Raw genomic sequence first — 14468 nt, forward strand, 5'->3', positions numbered from 1 at the left:
TGTATGGAGTGTTTGAAACAGAACAAGAACTGACAAAGCTCTTGTTTTTGCCGTTTGACATTATGTAAAGTTTATTTCTAATGCTCTTTGTGGCACTGAGTAATTGATGTTACCCAGCTCTATGACAGGGGCGTAGCTTCTGTTGGTGCAGCAGGTGCAGTTGCACTGGCGCCCACAGACCTGCGGGACCCACTGAACCCTGATTATTGCGGTATTTTATATTCCAAACTTCAACAAGGGGGCCTATTTTCTTCCTTGCTCTAGGGCCCATTTTTTCACCTGAGAGCCTTGAAAGACTGCATGGATCCTCTCTGATTTGAATTGGTGACAATGAGGTCAGGCAAAGAGCTCTTGTGTGGCTGCATCAGCCCAACTGGGCTACCAGATCTGGCACATTTGTATGCTGCATGCAGACGGAGACACACAACGTACACACAGCCATATATAGGGCAAGTATAAAAATCTGTATTGTGACGCAGCTGCGGCATAAATGTTGCGGCCCATTTACAATGTGACGCATCTAGGGAGATGTGTCACATTGTAAAGTCCCGCATCATATTATACCTGCGTCAGGTATAATGTATGCAGGGTGGGCGTTCCCACGCTAAAAGCCTTCTAGAACTGACGCACTGAAATCTACAAAATTTCACTACATCACTCTACGCCTTCACTGTGTCAAAATCCCTACGCCTGCACAGACCAGGCATAAGTTATGACTCAGGGCTTTTTGCGTCACTTTCATGAGCATTTCCAGCAATGCGTCACTTTTGTGCCAACAGATGCGTCAGAATTTCTGACGCATCTGTTAATTCTTGCGCCATGGAGCGCTGTATTGTAAATACAGCACATTCATCGTGGCACAAGGACATTCAGCACTGACTCAAGGAAACTTATGCATCCATGCAGTTGCGTCAGGTCCTTGTGAATCTTCCCCTAAAATGTTTTGAAAACAAGGAAACCAGTATATTGTACCTCCTAAAGCTAAAAATGAAATGCAGCAAATGCAACTATGTAGTGCCATGAAATGGCAGACGTGCATTATGGAATATGGAAAAATGTATCTATCATTTATTTTCCTTTAAATTGATTGCCGTTCCTTCTCTAGTAAACATTTGAAGACAGTTGGACCTATGAGGATGCTATTATGAATTTGTGCTTCTTATATTTTCCACAACCCATGGTTAGCAGCCTAGATCTCATCTTTGTGTGAAGGTATATCTGCCTGAGCATCAAATCCATAACTTGGGAGGGTGCTGCTTACCTGGACAGCTATTTAGCATACAATTTCCCATAATTCTCTGCGTGTGGCTATCGACGGTTTGGGGCAGAGAGCTGATAGAAATTAGTAAAACAACACCATTATATGACTTACATTGCCTATCAGAAGCAGTGGAGGAGTAGTTATGCATAAACAGATAACATCTTTTGAAAAGGAATCATGTTCTTTGTAACATGAGGTACTAGGGCAAGTGTGCATGAAATTCACACTAAATTGTATAGCTTTGCGCAGTGGCAGTATAGTAGCCAATGAGGTTTAACCGAGGCGTGATTATTGCTTATTGAAAACTTTACCCAATACCCTGTCATGGAGACTTGAAATATAGTCGAAATGGCAATTTTTGACAGTCTCTTCGGAGACTGGAGAATATGTAATTAAAAAATAAAATAGTTTATTTTGCAATGCAATTTACTTGCAGGTTTGTGATCTGTGACAAGGACAAAATGGTGACTCTATTTGGCTTCAGTTTACTCTTTACGTTCTCTTTTGTTTTCTCAGCTTTTTAAATACAGTAGTAATTTAGGGATTTATTTTCCTTGATGATTTTTCGTTATTCTTTTATTTCTTACCCTTTGTTCTCATCTTTGCTCCACAGATTCGCTTGGGTCAGTGATGGGCAGAGGACGGGCTTTGTTTCTGCTCTCTGAGGTGACTCGCAGTCCGGCGCAGGGCTGGGCTCCTCCGAGGTCTCATCTCCCATTCAAATGTGCACTAACCGCCCAGAAAGTTTTTTTCTTGGAGCGAAGGCATTTGTTATCAGTAGGAAAATGTGGAGAGGGTTCATACAGATTGTATGGAGTGTTTGAAACAGAACAAGAACTGACAAAGCTCTTGTTTTTGCAGTTTGACATTATGTAAAGTTTATTTCTAATGCTCTTTGTGGCACTGAGTAATTGATGTTACCCAGCTCTATGACAGGGGCGTAGCTTCTGTTGGTGCAGCAGGTGCAGTTGCACTGGCGCCCACAGACCTACGGGACCCACTGAACCCTGATTATTGCGGTATTTTATATTCCAAACTTCAACAAGGGGGCCTATTTTCTTCCTTGCTCTAGGGCCCATTTTTTCACCTGAGAGCCTTGAAAGACTGCATGGATCCTCTCTGATTTGAATTGGTGACAATGAGGTCAGGCAAAGAGCTCTTGTGTGGCTGCATCAGCCCAACTGGGCTACCAGATCTGGCACATTTGTATGCTGCATGCAGACGGAGACACACAACGTACACACAGCCATATATAGGGCAAGTATAAAAATCTGTATTGTGACGCAGCTGCGGCATAAATGTTGCGGCCCATTTACAATGTGACGCATCTAGGGAGATGTGTCACATTGTAAAGTCCTGCATCATATTATACCTGCGTCAGGTATAATGTATGCAGGGTGGGCGTTCCCACGCTAAAAGCCTTCTAGAACTGACGCACTGAAATCTACAAGATTTCACTACATCACTCTACGCCTTCACTGTGTCAAAATCCCTACGCCTGCACAGACCAGGCATAAGTTATGACTCAGGGCTTTTTGCGTCACTTTCATGAGCATTTCCAGCAATGCGTCACTTTTGTGCCAACAGATGCGTCAGAATTTCTGACGCATCTGTTAATTCTTGCGCCATGGAGCGCTGTATTGTAAATACAGCACATTCATCGTGGCACAAGGACATTCAGCACTGACTCAAGGAAACTTATGCATCCATGCAGTTGCGTCAGGTCCTTGTGAATCTTCCCCTAAAATGTTTTGAAAACCAGTATATTGTACCTCCTAAAGCTAAAAATGAAATGCAGCAAATGCAACTATGTAGTGCCATGAAATGGCAGACGTGCATTATGGAATATGGAAAAATGTATCTATCATTTATTTTCCTTTAAATTGATTGCCGTTCCTTCTCTAGTAAACATTTGAAGACAGTGGGACCTATGAGGATGCTATTATGAATTTGTGCTTCTTATATTTTCCACAACCCATGGTTAGCAGCCTAGATCTCATCTTTGTGTGAAGGTATATCCGCCTGAGCATCAAATCCATAACTTTGGAGGGTGCTGCTTACCTGGACAGCTATTTAGCATACAATTTCCCATAATTCTCTGCGTGTGGCTATCGACGGTTTGGGGCAGAGAGCTGATAGAAATTAGTAAAACAACACCATTATATGTCTTACATTGCCTATCAGAAGCAGTGGAGGAGTAGTTATGCATAAACAGATAACATCTTTTGAAAAGGAATCATGTTCTTTGTAACATGAGGTACTAGGGCAAGTGTGCATGAAATTCACACTAAATTGTTTAGCTTTGCGCAGTGGCAGTATAGTAGCCAATGAGGTTTAACTGAGGCGCGATTATTGCTTATTGAAAACTTTACCCAATACCCCGTCATGGAGCGTTGAAATATAGTCGAAATGGCAATTTTTGACAGTCTCTTCAGAGACTGGAGAATATGTAATTAAAAAATAAGATAGTTTATTTTGCAATGCAATTTACTTGCAGGTTTGTGATCTGTGACAAGGACAAAACGGTGACTCTATTTGGCTTTAGTTTACTCTTTACGTTCTCTTTTGTTTTCTCAGCTTTTTAAATACAGCACTAATTTAGGGATTGATTTTCCTTGATGAGTTTTCGTTATTCTTTTATTTCTTCCCCTTTGTTCTCATCTTTGCTCCACGGATTCGCTTGGGTCAGTGATGGGCAGAGGACGGGCTTTGTTTCTGCTCTCTGAGGTGACTCGCAGTCCGGCGCAGGGCTGGGCTCTTCCGAGGTCTCATCTCCCATTCAAATGTGCACTAACCGCCCAGAAAGTTTTTTTCTGGGAGCGAAGGCATTTGTTATCAGTAGGAAAATGTGGAGAGGGTTCATACAGATTGTATGGAGTGTTTGAAACAGAACAAGAACTGACAAAGCTCTTGTTTTTGCCGTTTGACATTATGTAAAGTTTATTTCTAATGCTCTTTGTGGCACTGAGTAATTGATGTTACCCAGCTCTATGACAGGGGCGTAGCTTCTGTAGGTGCAGCAGGTGCAGTTGCACTGGCGCCCACAGACCTGCGGGACCCACTGAACCCTGATTATTGCGGTATTTTATATTCCAAACTTCAACAAGGGGGCCTATTTTCTTCCTTGCTCTAGGGCCCATTTTTTCACCTGAGAGCCTTGAAAGACTGCATGGATCCTCTCTGATTTGAATTGGTGACAATGAGGTCAGGCAAAGAGCTCTTGTGTGGCTGCATCAGCCCAACTGGGCTACCAGATCTGGCACATTTGTATGCTGCATGCAGACGGAGACACACAACGTACACACAGCCATATATAGGGCAAGTATAAAAATCTGTATTGTGACGCAGCTGCGGCATAAATGTTGCGGCCCATTTACAATGTGACGCATCTAGGGAGATGTGTCACATTGTAAAGTCCCGCATCATATTATACCTGCGTCAGGTATAATGTATGCAGGGTGGGCGTTCCCACGCTAAAAGCCTTCTAGAACTGACGCACTGAAATCTACAAGATTTCACTACATCACTCTACGCCTTCACTGTGTCAAAATCCCTACGCCTGCACAGACCAGGCATAAGTTATGACTCAGGGCTTTTTGCGTCACTTTCATGAGCATTTCCAGCAATGCGTCACTTTTGTGCCAACAGATGCGTCAGAATTTCTGACGCATCTGTTAATTCTTGCGCCATGGAGCGCTGTATTGTAAATACAGCACATTCATCGTGGCACAAGGACATTCAGCACTGACTCAAGGAAACTTATGCATCCATGCAGTTGCGTCAGGTCCTTGTGAATCTTCCCCTAAAATGTTTTGAAAACCAGGAAACCAGTATATTGTACCTCCTAAAGCTAAAAATGAAATGCAGCAAATGCAACTATGTAGTGCCATGGAATGGCAGACGTGCATTATGGAATATGGAAAAATGTATCTATCATTTATTTTCCTTTAAATTGATTGCCGTTCCTTCTCTAGTAAACATTTGAAGACAGTGGGACCTATGAGGATGCTATTATGAATTTGTGCTTCTTATATTTTCCACAACCCATGGTTAGCAGCCTAGATCTCATCTTTGTGTGAAGGTATATCTGCCTGAGCATCAAATCCATAACTTGGGAGGGTGCTGCTTACCTGGACAGCTATTTAGCATACAATTTCCCATAATTCTCTGCGTGTGGCTATCGACGGTTTGGGGCAGAGAGCTGATAGAAATTAGTAAAACAACACCATTATATGTCTTAAATTGCCTATCAGAAGCAGTGGAGGAGTAGTTATGCATAAACAGATAACATATTTTGAAAAGGAATCATGTTCTTTGTAACATGAGGTACTAGGGCAAGTGTGCATGAAATTCACACTAAATTGTTTAGCTTTGCGCAGTGGCAGTATTGTAGCCAATGAGGTTTAACTGAGGCGCGATTATTGCTTATTGAAAACTTTACCCAATACCCCGTCATGGAGACTTGAAATATAGTCGAAATGGCAATTTTTGACAGTCTCTTCGGAGACTGGAGAATATGTAATTAAAAAATAAGATAGTTTATTTTGCAATGCAATTTACTTGCAGGTTTGTGATCTGTGACAAGGACAAAACGGTGACTCTATTTGGCTTCAGTTTACTCTTTACGTTCTCTTTTGTTTTCTCAGCTTTTTAAATACAGCAGTATTTTAGGGATTTATTTTCCTTGATGAGTTTTCGTTATTCTTTTATTTCTTCCCTTTTGTTCTCATCTTTGCTCCACGGATTCGCTTGGGTCAGTGATGGGCAGAGGACGGGCTTTGTTTCTGCTCTCTGAGGTGACTCGCAGTCCGGGGCAGGGCTGGGCTCTTCCGAGGTCTCATCTCCCATTCAAATGTGCACTAACCGCCCAGAAAGTTTTTTTCTGGGAGCGAAGGCATTTGTTATCAGTAGGAAAATGTGGAGAGGGTTCATACAGATTGTATGGAGTGTTTGAAACAGAACAAGAACTGACAAAGCTCTTGTTTTTGCCGTTTGACATTATGTAAAGTTTATTTCTAATGCTCTTTGTGGCACTGAGTAATTGATGTTACCCAGCTCTATGACAGGGGCGTAGCTTCTGTTGGTGCAGCAGGTGCAGTTGCACTGGCGCCCACAGACCTGCGGGACCCACTGAACCCTGATTATTGCGGTATTTTATATTCCAAACTTCAACAAGGGGTACTATTTTCTTCCTTGCTCTAGGGCCCATTTTTTCACCTGAGAGCCTTGAAAGACTGCATGGATCCTCTCTGATTTGAATTGGTGACAATGAGGTCAGGCAAAGAGCTCTTGTGTGACTGCATCAGCCCAACTGGACTCCCAGATCTGGCACATTTGTATGCTGCATGCAGACGGAGACACACAACGTACACACAGCCATATATAGGGCAAGTATAAAAATCTGTATTGTGAGGCAGCTGCGGCATAAATGTTGCGGCCCATTTACAATGTGACGCATCTAGGGAGATGTGTCACATTGTAAAGTCCCGCATCATATTATACCTGCGTCAGGTATAATGTATGCAGGGTGGGCGTTCCCACGCTAAAAGCCTTCTAGAACTGACGCACTGAAATCTACAAGATTTCACTACATCACTCTACGCCTTCACTGTGTCAAAATCCCTACGCCTGCACAGACCAGGCATAAGTTATGACTCAGGGCTTTTTGCGTCACTTTCATGAGCATTTCCAGCAATGCGTCACTTTTGTGCCAACAGATGCGTCAGAATTTCTGACGCATCTGTTAATTCTTGCGCCATGGAGCGCTGTATTGTAAATACAGCACATTCATCGTGGCACAAGGACATTCAGCACTGACTCAAGGAAACTTATGCATCCATGCAGTTGCGTCAGGTCCTTGTGAATCATCCCCTAAAATGTTTTGGAAACCAGTATATTGTACCTCCTAAAGCTAAAAATGAAATGCAGCAAATGCAACTATGTAGTGCCATGAAATGGCAGACGTGCATTATGGAATATGGAAAAATGTATCTATCATTTATTTTCCTTTAAATTGATTGCCGTTCCTTCTCTAGTAAACATTTGAAGACAGTGGGACCTATGAGGATGCTATTATGAATTTGTGCTTCTTATATTTTCCACAACCCATGGTTAGCAGCCTAGATCTCATCTTTGTGTGAAGGTATATCTGCCTGAGCATCAAATCCATAACTTGGGAGGGTGCTGCTTACCTGGACAGCTATTTAGCATTCAATTTCCCATAATTCTCTGCGTGTGGCTATCGACGGTTTGGGGCAGAGAGCTGATAGAAATTAGTAAAACAACACCATTATATGTCTTACATTGCCTATCAGAAGCAGTGGAGGAGTAGTTATGCATAAACAGATAACATCTTTTGAAAAGGAATCATGTTCTTTGTAACATGAGGTACTAGGGCAAGTGTGCATGAAATTCACACTAAATTGTATAGCTTTGCGCAGTGGCAGTATCGTAGCCAATGAGGTTTAACCGAGGCGCGATTATTGCTTATTGAAAACTTTACCCAATACCCCTTCATGGAGACTTGAAATATAGTCGAAATGGCAATTTTTGACAGTCTCTTCGGAGACTGGAGAATATGTAATTAAAAAATAAGATAGTTTATTTTGCAATGCAATTTACTTGCAGGTTTGTGATCTGTGACAAGGACAAAACGGTGACTCTATTTGGCTTCAGTTTACTCTTTACGTTCTCTTTTGTTTTCTCAGCTTTTTAAATACAGCAGTAATTTAGGGATTTATTTTCCTTGATGATTTTTCGTTATTCTTTTATTTCTTCCCCTTTGTTCTCATCTTTGCTCCACAGATTCGCTTGGGTCAGTGATGGGCAGAGGACGGGCTTTGTTTCTGCTCTCTGAGGTGACTCGCAGTCCGGCGCAGGGCTGGGCTCTTCCGAGGTCTCATCTCCCATTGAAATGTGCACTAACCGCCCAGAAAGTTTTTTTCTGGGAGCGAAGGCATTTGTTATCAGTAGGAAAATGTGGAGAGGGTTCATACAGATTGTATGGAGTGTTTGAAACAGAACAAGAACTGACAAAGCTCTTGTTTTTGCCGTTTGACATTATGTAAAGTTTATTTCTAATGCTCTTTGTGGCACTGAGTAATTGATGTTACCCAGCTCTATGACAGGGGCGTAGCTTCTGTTGGTGCAGCAGGTGCAGTTGCACTGGCGCCCACAGACCTGCGGGACCCACTGAACCCTGATTATTGCGGTATTTTATATTCCAAACTTCAACAAGGGGGCCTATTTTCTTCCTTGCTCTAGGGCCCATTTTTTCACCTGAGAGCCTTGAAAGACTGCATGGATCCTCTCTGATTTGAATTGGTGACAATGAGGTCAGGCAAAGAGCTCTTGTGTGGCTGCATCAGCCCAACTGGGCTACCAGATCTGGCACATTTGTATGCTGCATGCAGACGGAGACACACAACGTACACACAGCCATATATAGGGCAAGTATAAAAATCTGTATTGTGACGCAGCTGCGGCATAAATGTTGCGGCCCATTTACAATGTGACGCATCTAGGGAGATGTGTCACATTGTAAAGTCCCGCATCATATTATACCTGCGTCAGGTATAATGTATGCAGGGTGGGCGTTCCCACGCTAAAAGCCTTCTAGAACTGACGCACTGAAATCTACAAAATTTCACTACATCACTCTACGCCTTCACTGTGTCAAAATCCCTACGCCTGCACAGACCAGGCATAAGTTATGACTCAGGGCTTTTTGCGTCACTTTCATGAGCATTTCCAGCAATGCGTCACTTTTGTGCCAACAGATGCGTCAGAATTTCTGACGCATCTGTTAATTCTTGCGCCATGGAGCGCTGTATTGTAAATACAGCACATTCATCGTGGCACAAGGACATTCAGCACTGACTCAAGGAAACTTATGCATCCATGCAGTTGCGTCAGGTCCTTGTGAATCTTCCCCTAAAATGTTTTGAAAACAAGGAAACCAGTATATTGTACCTCCTAAAGCTAAAAATGAAATGCAGCAAATGCAACTATGTAGTGCCATGAAATGGCAGACGTGCATTATGGAATATGGAAAAATGTATCTATCATTTATTTTCCTTTAAATTGATTGCCGTTCCTTCTCTAGTAAACATTTGAAGACAGTTGGACCTATGAGGATGCTATTATGAATTTGTGCTTCTTATATTTTCCACAACCCATGGTTAGCAGCCTAGATCTCATCTTTGTGTGAAGGTATATCTGCCTGAGCATCAAATCCATAACTTGGGAGGGTGCTGCTTACCTGGACAGCTATTTAGCATACAATTTCCCATAATTCTCTGCGTGTGGCTATCGACGGTTTGGGGCAGAGAGCTGATAGAAATTAGTAAAACAACACCATTATATGACTTACATTGCCTATCAGAAGCAGTGGAGGAGTAGTTATGCATAAACAGATAACATCTTTTGAAAAGGAATCATGTTCTTTGTAACATGAGGTACTAGGGCAAGTGTGCATGAAATTCACACTAAATTGTATAGCTTTGCGCAGTGGCAGTATCGTAGCCAATGAGGTTTAACCGAGGCGTGATTATTGCTTATTGAAAACTTTACCCAATACCCTGTCATGGAGACTTGAAATATAGTCGAAATGGCAATTTTTGACAGTCTCTTCGGAGACTGGAGAATATGTAATTAAAAAATAAAATAGTTTATTTTGCAATGCAATTTACTTGCAGGTTTGTGATCTGTGACAAGGACAAAATGGTGACTCTATTTGGCTTCAGTTTACTCTTTACGTTCTCTTTTGTTTTCTCAGCTTTTTAAATACAGTAGTAATTTAGGGATTTATTTTCCTTGATGATTTTTCGTTATTCTTTTATTTCTTCCCCTTTGTTCTCATCTTTGCTCCACAGATTCGCTTGGGTCAGTGATGGGCAGAGGACGGGCTTTGTTTCTGCTCTCTGAGGTGACTCGCAGTCCGGCGCAGGGCTGGGCTCCTCCGAGGTCTCATCTCCCATTCAAATGTGCACTAACCGCCCAGAAAGTTTTTTTCTTGGAGCGAAGGCATTTGTTATCAGTAGGAAAATGTGGAGAGGGTTCATACAGATTGTATGGAGTGTTTGAAACAGAACAAGAACTGACAAAGCTCTTGTTTTTGCAGTTTGACATTATGTAAAGTTTATTTCTAATGCTCTTTGTGGCACTGAGTAATTGATGTTACCCAGCTCTATGACAGGGGCGTAGCTTCTGTTGGTGCAGCAGGTGCAGTTGCACTGGCGCCCACAGACCTACGGGACCCACTGAACCCTGATTATTGCGGTATTTTATATTCCAAACTTCAACAAGGGGGCCTATTTTCTTCCTTGCTCTAGGGCCCATTTTTTCACCTGAGAGCCTTGAAAGACTGCATGGATCCTCTCTGATTTGAATTGGTGACAATGAGGTCAGGCAAAGAGCTCTTGTGTGGCTGCATCAGCCCAACTGGGCTACCAGATCTGGCACATTTGTATGCTGCATGCAGACGGAGACACACAACGTACACACAGCCATATATAGGGCAAGTATAAAAATCTGTATTGTGACGCAGCTGCGGCATAAATGTTGCGGCCCATTTACAATGTGACGCATCTAGGGAGATGTGTCACATTGTAAAGTCCTGCATCATATTATACCTGCGTCAGGTATAATGTATGCAGGGTGGGCGTTCCCACGCTAAAAGCCTTCTAGAACTGACGCACTGAAATCTACAAGATTTCACTACATCACTCTACGCCTTCACTGTGTCAAAATCCCTACGCCTGCACAGACCAGGCATAAGTTATGACTCAGGGCTTTTTGCGTCACTTTCATGAGCATTTCCAGCAATGCGTCACTTTTGTGCCAACAGATGCGTCAGAATTTCTGACGCATCTGTTAATTCTTGCGCCATGGAGCGCTGTATTGTAAATACAGCACATTCATCGTGGCACAAGGACATTCAGCACTGACTCAAGGAAACTTATGCATCCATGCAGTTGCGTCAGGTCCTTGTGAATCTTCCCCTAAAATGTTTTGAAAACCAGGAAACCAGTATATTGTACCTCCTAAAGCTAAAAATGAAATGCAGCAAATGCAACTATGTAGTGCCATAAAATGGCAGACGTGCATTATGGAATATGGAAAAATGTATCTATAATTTATTTTCCTTTAAATTTATTGCCGTTCCTTCTCTAGTAAACATTTGAAGACAGTGGGACCTATGAGGATGCTATTATGAATTTGTGCTTCTTATATTTTCCACAACCCATGGTTAGCAGCCTAGATCTCATCTTTGTGTGAAGGTATATCTGCCTGAGCATCAAATCCATAACTTGGGAGGGTGCTGCTTACCTGGACAGCTATTTAGCATACAATTTCCCATAATTCTCTGCGTGTGGCTATCGACGGTTTGGGGCAGAGAGCTGATAGAAATTAGTAAAACAACACCATTATATGTCTTACATTGCCTATCAGAAGCAGTGGAGGAGTAGTTATGCATAAACAGATAACATCTTTTGAAAAGGAATCATGTTCTTTGTAACATGAGGTACTAGGGCAAGTGTGCATGAAATTCACACTAAATTGTTTAGCTTTGCGCAGTGGCAGTATCGTAGCCAATGAGGTTTAACCGAGGTGCGATTATTGCTTATTGAAAACTTTACCCAATACCCCGTCATGGAGACTTGAAATATAGTCGAAATGGCAATTTTTGACAGTCTCTTCGGAGACTGGAGAATATGTAATTAAAAAATAAGATAGTTTATTTTGCAATGCAATTTACTTGCAGGTTTGTGATCTGTGACAAGGACAAAACGGTGACTCTCTTTGGCTTCAGTTTACTCTTTACGTTCTCTTTTGTTTTCTCAGCTTTTTAAATATAGCAGTAATTTAGGGATTTATTTTCCTTGATGAGTTTTCGTTATTCTTTTATTTCTTCCCCTTTGTTCTCATCTTTGCTCCACGGATTCGCTTGGGTCAGTGATGGGCAGAGGACGGGCTTTGTTTCTGCTCTCTGAGGTGACTCGCAGTCCAGCGCAGGGCTGGGCTCTTCCGAGGTCTCATCTCCCATTCAAATGTGCACTAACCGCCCAGAAAGTTTTTTTCTGGGAGCGAAGGCATTTGTTATCAGTAGGAAAATGTGGAGAGGGTTCATACAGATTGTATGGAGTGTTTGAAACAGAACAAGAACTGACAAAGCTCTTGTTTTTGCCGTTTGACATTATGTAAAGTTTATTTCTAATGCTCTTTGTGGCACTGAGTAATTGATGTTACCCAGCTCTATGACAGGGGCGTAGCTTCTGTAGGTGCAGCAGGTGCAGTTGCACTGGCGCCCACAGACCTGCGGGACCCACTGAACCCTGATTATTGCGGTATTTTATATTCCAAACTTCAACAAGGGGGCCTATTTTCTTCCTTGCTCTAGGGCCCATTTTTTCACCTGAGAGCCTTGAAAGACTGCATGGATCCTCTCTGATTTGAATTGGTGACAATGAGGTCAGGCAAAGAGCTCTTGTGTGGCTGCATCAGCCCAACTGGGCTACCAGATCTGGCACATTTGTATGCTGCATGCAGACGGAGACACACAACGTACACACAGCCATATATAGGGCAAGTATAAAAATCTGTATTGTGACGCAGCTGCGGCATAAATGTTGCGGCCCATTTACAATGTGACGCATCTAGGGAGATGTGTCACATTGTAAAGTCCCGCATCATATTATACCTGCGTCAGGTATAATGTATGCAGGGTGGGCGTTCCCACGCTAAAAGCCTTCTAGAACTGACGCACTGAAATCTACAAGATTTCACTACATCACTCTACGCCTTCACTGTGTCAAAATCCCTACGCCTGCACAGACCAGGCATAAGTTATGACTCAGGGCTTTTTGCGTCACTTTCATGAGCATTTCCAGCAATGCGTCACTTTTGTGCCAACAGATGCGTCAGAATTTCTGACGCATCTGTTAATTCTTGCGCCATGGAGCGCTGTATTGTAAATACAGCACATTCATCGTGGCACAAGGACATTCAGCACTGACTCAAGGAAACTTATGCATCCATGCAGTTGCGTCAGGTCCTTGTGAATCTTCCCCTAAAATGTTTTGAAAACCAGTATATTGTACCTCCTAAAGCTAAAAATGAAATGCAGCAAATGCAACTATGTAGTGCCATGAAATGGCAGACGTGCATTATGGAATATGGAAAAATGTATCTATCATTTATTTTCCTTTAAATTGATTGCCGTTCCTTCTCTAGTAAACATTTGAAGACAGTGGGACCTATGAGGATGCTATTATGAATTTGTGCTTCTTATATTTTCCACAACCCATGGTTAGCAGCCTAGATCTCATCTTTGTGTGAAGGTATATCCGCCTGAGCATCAAATCCATAACTTGGGAGGGTGCTGCTTACCTGGACAGCTATTTAGCATACAATTTCCCATAATTCTCTGCGTGTGGCTATCGACGGTTTGGGGCAGAGAGCTGATAGAAATTAGTAAAACAACACCATTATATGTCTTACATTGCCTATCAGAAGCAGTGGAGGAGTAGTTATGCATAAACAGATAACATCTTTTGAAAAGGAATCATGTTCTTTGTAACATGAGGTACTAGGGCAAGTGTGCATGAAATTCACACTAAATTGTTTAGCTTTGCGCAGTGGCAGTATCGTAGCCAATGAGGTTTAACTGAGGCGCGATTATTGCTTATTGAAAACTTTACCCAATACCCCGTCATGGAGCGTTGAAATATAGTCGAAATGGCAATTTTTGACAGTCTCTTCAGAGACTGGAGAATATGTAATTAAAAAATAAGATAGTTTATTTTGCAATGCAATTTACTTGCAGGTTTGTGATCTGTGACAAGGACAAAACGGTGACTCTATTTGGCTTTAGTTTACTCTTTACGTTCTCTTTTGTTTTCTCAGCTTTTTAAATACAGCACTAATTTAGGGATTGATTTTCCTTGATGAGTTTTCGTTATTCTTTTATTTCTTCCCCTTTGTTCTCATCTTTGCTCCACGGATTCGCTTGGGTCAGTGATGGGCAGAGGACGGGCTTTGTTTCTGCTCTCTGAGGTGACTCGCAGTCCGGCGCAGGGCTGGGCTCTTCCGAGGTCTCATCTCCCATTCAAATGTGCACTAACCGCCCAGAAAGTTTTTTTCTGGGAGCGAAGGCATTTGTTATCAGTAGGAAAATGTGGAGAGGGTTCATACAGATTGTATGGAG

At 42.4% G+C, this 14468-nt stretch overlaps 7 non-coding genes across 7 annotated transcripts; all 7 read left to right on the top strand.

Annotated features, from left to right (window-relative positions):
* The first annotated feature begins 1498 nt into the window (after positions 1-1498).
* On the top strand, positions 1499-1638 carry LOC144793016 (U4 spliceosomal RNA). Its single transcript, XR_013602689.1, has one exon. It is a non-coding gene; the product is annotated as a U4 spliceosomal RNA (small nuclear RNA).
* A 1921-nt stretch (positions 1639-3559) lies between these two features.
* Positions 3560-3699, top strand: LOC144793081 (U4 spliceosomal RNA). Its single transcript, XR_013602748.1, has one exon. It is a non-coding gene; the product is annotated as a U4 spliceosomal RNA (small nuclear RNA).
* A 1929-nt stretch (positions 3700-5628) lies between these two features.
* Positions 5629-5768, top strand: LOC144793867 (U4 spliceosomal RNA). Its single transcript, XR_013603322.1, has one exon. It is a non-coding gene; the product is annotated as a U4 spliceosomal RNA (small nuclear RNA).
* Positions 5769-7689: 1921 nt separating this feature from the next.
* Positions 7690-7829, top strand: LOC144793795 (U4 spliceosomal RNA). The gene has a single exon (XR_013603261.1). It is a non-coding gene; the product is annotated as a U4 spliceosomal RNA (small nuclear RNA).
* Positions 7830-9758: 1929 nt separating this feature from the next.
* Positions 9759-9898, top strand: LOC144793856 (U4 spliceosomal RNA). The gene has a single exon (XR_013603313.1). It is a non-coding gene; the product is annotated as a U4 spliceosomal RNA (small nuclear RNA).
* A 1929-nt stretch (positions 9899-11827) lies between these two features.
* On the top strand, positions 11828-11967 carry LOC144793739 (U4 spliceosomal RNA). The gene has a single exon (XR_013603210.1). It is a non-coding gene; the product is annotated as a U4 spliceosomal RNA (small nuclear RNA).
* Positions 11968-13888: 1921 nt separating this feature from the next.
* On the top strand, positions 13889-14028 carry LOC144792978 (U4 spliceosomal RNA). Its single transcript, XR_013602655.1, has one exon. It is a non-coding gene; the product is annotated as a U4 spliceosomal RNA (small nuclear RNA).
* Positions 14029-14468: the final 440 nt, after the last annotated feature.

This window comes from Lissotriton helveticus, chromosome 11 (assembly GCF_964261635.1).
Source record: "Lissotriton helveticus chromosome 11, aLisHel1.1, whole genome shotgun sequence".
Taxonomy (NCBI): Eukaryota; Metazoa; Chordata; class Amphibia; order Caudata; family Salamandridae; genus Lissotriton; species Lissotriton helveticus.